The following is an 8,441-nucleotide window of genomic DNA, read 5'->3' on the forward strand; positions in this document are numbered from 1 at the left end:
ATGATTGACAAACTCTTCAAAAGTGGATGGTTCAACTTCTATTAGCTTTGTCATGTATGCAACATACCCATAATATCTCTTTGGTTTCTTTCTTTCTCTAAATGAGCCTTTCACTGCCCCATGACCTTCTGCATCAAGTAGTGTATATTTCAACCAATTTGGTCTCTTTCTTGATTCGGGGAGGACCATAGGTTGAATGGGTTCATTGGGACCCTCATCTTCATGATGATTTTCATCTTGGCCCCTGTTAACTTCTTCTTCAAATACTGGAAGTTCTGCATCCATGGGAAGTTCCTTCAATTTCTTGAAAGCAATACTCTCATTAAATATGACATCTCTACTTACTTGTATATGGTGTCCTTCCTTTATGTATATTATATATGCCTTAGAGGAATTGTTGTAACCAAAAAATTTTCCTCTCATGCCTAATGGATCCAACTTATTTCTTTCGTCCTTTGGTATATGAATATATATGGGACACCCAAAGATACATAGATGATACACAATCAGTTTCTTCCAAGTGAATACTTCATTGGGAGTCTTGTTGTCTAGAGACATGTGGGGACTTCGATTTTGAATACATACAACTATCTTGGTAGCTTCTCCCCAAGGAACTTTGGTAGATCTTGATCATGTAACATCGCCTTTACACTTTCTTCAATGGCTCGGTTCTAAATTTGTTCTACAACCCCATTTTGCTTGAGATTATATGGGACTATCAACTTCCTTTTAATCCTAGATTCCTTACAGAATGTTATAATCTGCTTGGATGCATATTCTGCTCCATTATCAGATCTCAATATCTTGATTCTTCTTTCTGTAAGGTTCTCTACTTTAGCTTTGAATTCTTGAAATTTTGTGAATACTTTGTCCTTGGTTTTCATTGAGTAAACCCAAGTTTTCTTGAATGGTCATCTATGAATGTGACATAATATAGATGGCCTTCAAGTGATTTGGGATTCATAGGGTCACATACATCGGAGTGAATGAGATCTAAGATTTCTTTTGACCATGAAGCACTACTTCCAAATGGTCTCTTGGTATTCTTCCCAAATGCACACCTCTTACATACTCTGTCATGGTGTTCATTCAACTTAGATATTCCATCTAATATGGTGTTTAGATATGGGAGGATCTTGAAATGAAGATGACCAAATCTTCTTATACCATAGTTCACATGGGATGATTTCAATGTGAACCAAAGCTTGAACTACAGGAGATATCAGCCTGTAAATTCTTCCTTCTTGAATACCAATGACTCTAGCATTTTCTATACTTGAGTCTTTACTCCATAAAATAACCTTTCCATCAGTGAAGGCTACTCTAGCACCCTTATCTTCTAAATTTTAAATGGAAAGTAATTTCTTATGCAAACCTAGAAGAAATAGAATGTTGTTGAGGTGAATGTTGCTTCCATTCTCCAGCTCTATAGAAGTTGACCCAATGCCTCTCACGGGATAGCTCTTGTTGTCTCCATTTTCCACCGAATAAGAGTATTTTCCTTTTGATAGGGTCTTAAATTGTTTGTGATGACCTATGATGTGCCTAGATGCACCACTATCAATTACCCAAGTGTTTTCATCTTGGAATGTGTCAATGAATGCCAAGAAGAGACCTTCATCTTTTTCCTTGATTACTTCCTCCTTTGAAGAGAATAAGGGACTCCATTCTTCCTTGATTCCTTCCTTGAATTAGCTTGCTATCTTTGAACACTTCTTGATGAACTTATTCAATGTAGAGGAGATCTTCATGATGCCCTTAGTCAACCTAGCTCTGATCCCATGTTGAGAATTCAATAGGGCAATGATTATGATTAATTCTCTTTAAATTGATAATTGCTTGTGTTTCCTTTTTACTTGTTAACTTTATTCTTTATTATTATATGTGTGAAGCATCAAAAAACTACTAAAAATAATAAGAATAGTGACACAATATATAGGCTACAAGCTAGGGCTAACACCTCTCCTCCTGAGAGAAAAACCATTAAATCTCTTCTCTTCCTTATAGATTCTTCAATTGACGAATTCCATGACCTTACGATTGAGACCAATACCCTCCAAGACCAAGACCAAGCTCTTGAGATGATGTTCCAACTTCGATCTAGCTAAACCTAGTCAAATCTCTTCCAGTAGCACTTCCTCGACCTCCTGTTGCAAGATTCTTGGCCTCTTATTGCAGATCTGAAATTTTAGACTTCCTGCAACTGTTGTTGCCATGTGGGAACTTCGATCTTCTTCCAGAGCCCTCCTCTAGCCTTCGCTTGCCTTTCCCTCACTCCTGAAGCTTGTATTAGAGGAAATTTCAGCCTAAAAGTGGCCTCCAAAGGAAAAATAATAAAATAATAGTTAAAATAATAAAATAAGAGATATGAATTTTGGAGGGAAAATAAGAAAACATTTTTTTAACTATTTTTTTTGCTTATCTCCTTATTGGCTTACTCAAATTTCAAGTGTAGACACTCGTTGGATACATAATTAAATTCCACATCTAACAAGTACCCATTATGCATACTTTTGAGAAGACCCACAATGAAAAAAATTGAAGATACATGAAAAAACGTGTTGAACATGCTTTTTTAATGTATCTTCCATTTTTATCAATTTAGGTATACTCAAAAGTATGCATAATGGGTACTCATTAGATGTTGAATTTAATTACGCATCCAATGAGTGCCTACACTTGAAATTTGAGTAAATCTATAAGGACATAAGCCAAAAAATACAACTAAAGAAAGTAGTTTTTCTTCCTTTCCCTCCAAAATATTTACATGCACCTCTTTTTAAATTTAAAGGATTTTGATTGGTTTACATTTTATGACATGGAAATTACATAAAAATTCCATGGGCACTTTTAGGCTAAAATTTCCACTAATGAGAGAGACCCTTGGTGACCATCGCTTGACCTCTTTGCCTCCTTTTCTCCAAGATCAAACATGTAGATGGATACCCTAGGTCAACGCAGAAACCCTAGTCCTCTTTAGCACATAAGAGAGAGAAATAGCCCAAAAACAAATATTCTTTGTCCTTCCTTTTCTTCACTGCCTTCTCCTTCCTCTTCTTCACAAGAATGAGTGATGAGTGAGTGTTCCAAATGAAGGATGAGTTCTCCTCTATATAAAGGCTTCTTCAGGGGTGGACGTGGCTCTTCATTTAGGCCGACTTTCCAGCTTCCAGGCTGACTTGGTCTTGGAGGGTATTCTGACACTTTTAAAGACAAAAATAATATTCTTTACAAGTTACAATGTGCCTAGTGGGGTCTTCAACTTATGACAATGAATATTTTGACTTCTTGACCTAGGACAAACCCTAGAAGCACTCAACTAGTGCTTGACCTATAAAACAAAAGAACTTGAGCATGAAACCTGTGCTCCAAAATAATAATAATAATAATTCTTTTCATTTTATAATTTACAAGAATGAAAAATACATTTCATACTTACGAAGACCAAACCTAGTTACAAATTTTTCAACAAATGCAAATAGGCATCAATCCATAACAAGTGTTGTTGGATGCACTGGAGTCCCTACCCATTAACTATATATAAATATATATACATGTATATATATATATATATATATATATATATAAACAAATAATCAAATGTGAAAAAATTTTGTTAAATCTGATACCACTGGGAGCACAAAAACTTAATCTTCAATATTCTTGTACATAACTTTCATATTTGCAACAATAAGTAAGATAAATCATAATACTAACTCATACTAGCGAGCAAAGAAACAACTATCTATAAATGTAATAAAAATAAAAACAAAAAACAAAAAATTACGATTTAAAAGTTGACATTGGATATGTATGTAGTATTAGGCTGCCAGTTCTGTGGAATCTCATTATTTGTGACAAGAAATTTACCAGTGGCAAGAGTTCTTAAATGAATAGAGAGAGGACCATTGAAAGGGTAGTTCAAATCCAAGTTGGCACCCCAACTCATTTGCATGAGTTTCCATGAATTAGAGTTTACTTGCATAATTAGAAACAAAACACGTAGAAGTCAAATCTTCCTGTGTTGTACACCCACTAGAAAAAAAATTACAAAATAGCATTGTAGAACACCTAACTTGCATTAGTTCTTCTGATTTAAGATCACCATCTCCATTTTGGTGCTCAATAATGAAAGAAATCCAATTAGTTTTGGCACGAGGGTTGAGGTGGACTGCAATATTTGTCATAGGATATTATGCAAGAAGCAAGAAACCGTTGGGTAATTAAGTATGGTGTTAAAGGCACTATAAATAAATATGCCATTGTTGAACAGAAAAAGAGAAGGGAAAAATGGATTAAAGTACTTCATGACCGAAGCAGATACCAAAGAATTTAATGTATATTGTATTTAGTATCTGCAAGATGGGAGGGATTTAATTTTCTTTTCCACATTTCTCTTACACTTGCAACATTGAGCATAGATGATGGGTAAAGAATAAAGTAGGAATGGAAAACCAGTGGGTTCAAATTACATGATACATATAGTTGTAGTTGATAAGAAGGAAAAGGAGATGTGTTAGCTCAACCTTTCAAATGATTTTTTTGATATTGCAAGATTCACATGCACAAAAGATAGTTAGCTTCATCGTTATGGGAGATGAGATGCAGACTTAGGCCCATAACTAGTTAGTTATGAGAATTTACTTGACCAATTTAAAAGAAAAATTCCTAAGTCACTCTCTCATGGTTTACTTAACAAATCACTCATAGGTCTTAAAAATTAAGAAATTGGGATTAATTGAGAGTGGTGACATGTGTGATGTGAGCAAGTGTTAACCGAATTTGAAAAACCATTGTGAAAATAGATTTTTAAGCTTGAATTTTGAAAACATTAGTTAATGGTGTGTATTAATTGTAAGGACTTCTAAAAATCTTTTCAAAAAATTAGTGAGACATATATTGATTATAATTGTTTCCAAAAATTATTGCAAAAAATTAGTGAAACATGTATTAATTTTAACTATTTTTTAGAAATCAATGCAAAACATTAGTGACATAGTGCTCCACATGGTGACTTTTTAGAGTTAGTTGGGCTAGATAAATAAGACATTAATTTTTTTTCCCAATTGAGTGTTTACAAAATAAATTTTTAAATTTTAATAAAAAATACATTACTTATGCTTAAAGTTTAACATTAGGCTTTGTATAAGTCAAATCTAAACTTATAGCCATTAAACTCCAAATCTATTGCTAGATCCCTCCTTGGGCAGGGACTCATGAACATTAAAACACTTACTGTAGGATACATCTAACATTGCTAAAATTAAAAAATCATAAAAAATAACTCAATTATAAGTTTATTTTGAATTATTACTATAATTATTATTTATAAAAAGAATATATATATATATATATATATATATATATATATATATATATATATATATATATATATATATATAGATATATATATATATATATATAAACATGGAACAAGATTCTTAACCATGGAGATTTAGCCCCACTTTACCATGAATATTTTTAATCTATAAGAGTGTTTTTCTATAATACCATGGGCCAATACCATGATTTATCAATACCACATGCCCAAAAAACCACAACTCACTTCATATGACACTTGTTCATATGACATTTTTTCTAATTAATCGGTTTAATTAAAAGGGGAAAATGACATAATTGCTTTGGAGATAAATCTCAACTTTTGATTTGCATGTACTATTATGAGTATTCTTGAATATTTAATGGAGGTTAAATCCATATCATTCACCTAAGAATTATTGAAAATAAATTAAAATCCTGGAATCCCTATTCTAAAATAAACACACCTATTGGCATAATTACTTTACCTAAAATTTGAATTGCTCTCTTTTATTTTTTTTGGCACGGGATGTCAATTTTGTGATTAAACTTTTCAATAATTACCTTATAGTATTTACAATTAAAATGAGGAAATTTTTAAAAAGCAATAGCTCATAATTGTGTTTTATTTATATGAAACTTATTAAAGTATAATTTTAGAATACAAGGATTGTCATCGTCACTTATTTTAAAAAATTTGTTACATCTCTTCAATATTGATATATTAAACAATGTTGGTCATATTCATATTATAAATTTGACAAAAAAAACAAAATTCTCAATACATTAATACAAAAAAATAATTCAAAATATTGAAATCTAAATACATACATATGGTAGCAATTTGATATTGATATTTTTTTATATACAATTTTCCAATTGAAATTCTCAATTTTAGAATTAAAATTGAAATTTCAAATTTTGAATGCACATTTTCATAATTGAAATCCATATTTTTAGAATATAAGTTATTCAAAATTTAATTTTTAAATATAAATTCACATTTTGAGTCTAATTTCCCCATTTAGAATCCAGGATGAATTTCACATTTTTACAATCAAAATTTCTTAATTTAGATTCTAAATTACAAGATCAATTTTAACAAAATTGGAGTTTATAAATTAGTGTCCATGCTAGTACTTAATTTGGAGTATCAAGTAAAACCTTATTTTACAAAAGATGAATGTTGATTATTGGAATCAAAGCTAAGCATATTTTATACTAACTAAGCATATGATATATTTTCACTTAGGGAAAAAACTAAAGTTGTCATTGGTGGCTTGGTACATTGTAGTTTCCTAGTGTCCATCACTAGGTTGAATGAGATACAAGTATAATGTTCAACTCACCATAATTGAATCATCTATGAGCATCTTAGAGATGTAATCCAAACTTCAAAGAGGTTAATTCACTAGTGTGTCATAGAGTGCACATTAAAATTGACTTTCTATTTAAAGGCCAAAAATAATGGATTTTTAAATGTGGAAGACAAGTTTTATTAAATGCTAGTGAAGAAAAGAGGGAAAGGTGAAAACCGGGTTATTGTTTATTTTGGTGTTGATCGATTGTATTTTTATATTTGGGTAAGACATATTATATTGTTTTTGATTTGGTTAAACTGTTTTTAATTAATGTTGAATTTTTTTTTTTTTTTATAAAACTAAAAAATAAATTTTTTATTTTTATATTTTCAAAAAAAATGTTTTATAAAAATTATATTGGTTGAGAACATTGCTATTACTAATTTTCTTAATTTTTTAAATAAATTAAATTAAATTAAAAATCTGAATTAAATTTGAATTGATTAATTTTTTTAAGAAGTTACTTCAAAGTTTTATAATATATTATTTAAATTTAACATAATTCTTACTGCAAGCAGGAGTAGTTTGAAAATTTTCACCTTCGTAAATAGTTTATTATCAATAATAATATATTTAAGAGACTGCATGTGTAATACAAACTTAACATTTACTTTTGGCGTTTTTGATAAAATTCTACAAAGGAATCTATATTTCATTAATCAGATATGAAATTACATATATACAAGAGTATTGTCTCAAGATAGGAAAACCATCTTGGACATACACTCTATTGGTTGAGAGAATATCTCAACCACACATCAAACTAGGGAAACCACTCCTATAGAATAGGAACAAACTCTTTACATAGAAAGTCACAACTGGGACAAGTAGGAATTAATATTCCAACGCACCCCCTTAATGAGTACTTATCTCAATATCAACCTGCAAAGTCTAGTTGTGGTCAAACATAAAAGAATATGTTGATGTCCATATAAAGGAACAACCATCCATCAAAATGCATGGGTACTAACTGTTACACAGTAATTTGTCACCGTTTGTCACCGTCCTAGTTACCCCTCTCCTGCACTTTGGAGGACTCATTCCGGGACCTGTGAGAAGTGACACAACTTGAAAACACTTGCATCATATTCCCCTAAGTATGGACTTCATATGCCCTGAAGACATCTCCTGCAGAATACCCTTAAAAAGTTCCCTTTTTCCATTAGCGCGGTTTCCTAATGTACTGCTCGCGCCAATGGGGGAAATCCAACAAAGAGGGCGCGCCAGTTGGCGCTCTGTCTTAGAGTTGGACCCACGCCAACCAAATTTGGTAAAGTTTTTAACAAACAGGCACGTGAAGGTTCTTTCCAACTCATGAACTTTATCTATGAACGCTTTCCGAGGGTAAAGCCAAATTGATCGATGATAGAGCCAACTCGATTGATGTTGTCGTTGATCTTATCTCCTTAAGGATGAAGCCAATCCCATCTCCTTCCCCTATCTATAAAATCTTGTTTTGTTGCCTTTGACAGGCTAATGGTAATAGTGGTTGTAATAATGGTAATAGTTTTGGAGGAAGGGCAGCGATAGCTGCAGTAGTAGCGATAGCTCCAGTGGCAGTTCCAGTAGAAGGAGAATCATACTTTCAGAAGGCTAAGAGATTGCTGCAAGGAATAAGGAGATTCTTGTAACCAAAGAGAGAGAGGCTTGTTCCCCATCCCAACAAGCTTTGCAAGGCATGTGTACCTGATCACCCAGCCAAAGGAGGATTTGACGTCAGAACTATGGTTGTATTCTTCTTTGTTGATTATCAATAATAGA

Source organism: Pinus tabuliformis, chromosome 4_2 (assembly GCF_031772625.1).
Source record: "Pinus tabuliformis cultivar Carrire ecotype Pingquan chromosome 4_2, CPIR1, whole genome shotgun sequence".
Taxonomy (NCBI): Eukaryota; Viridiplantae; Streptophyta; class Pinopsida; order Pinales; family Pinaceae; genus Pinus; species Pinus tabuliformis.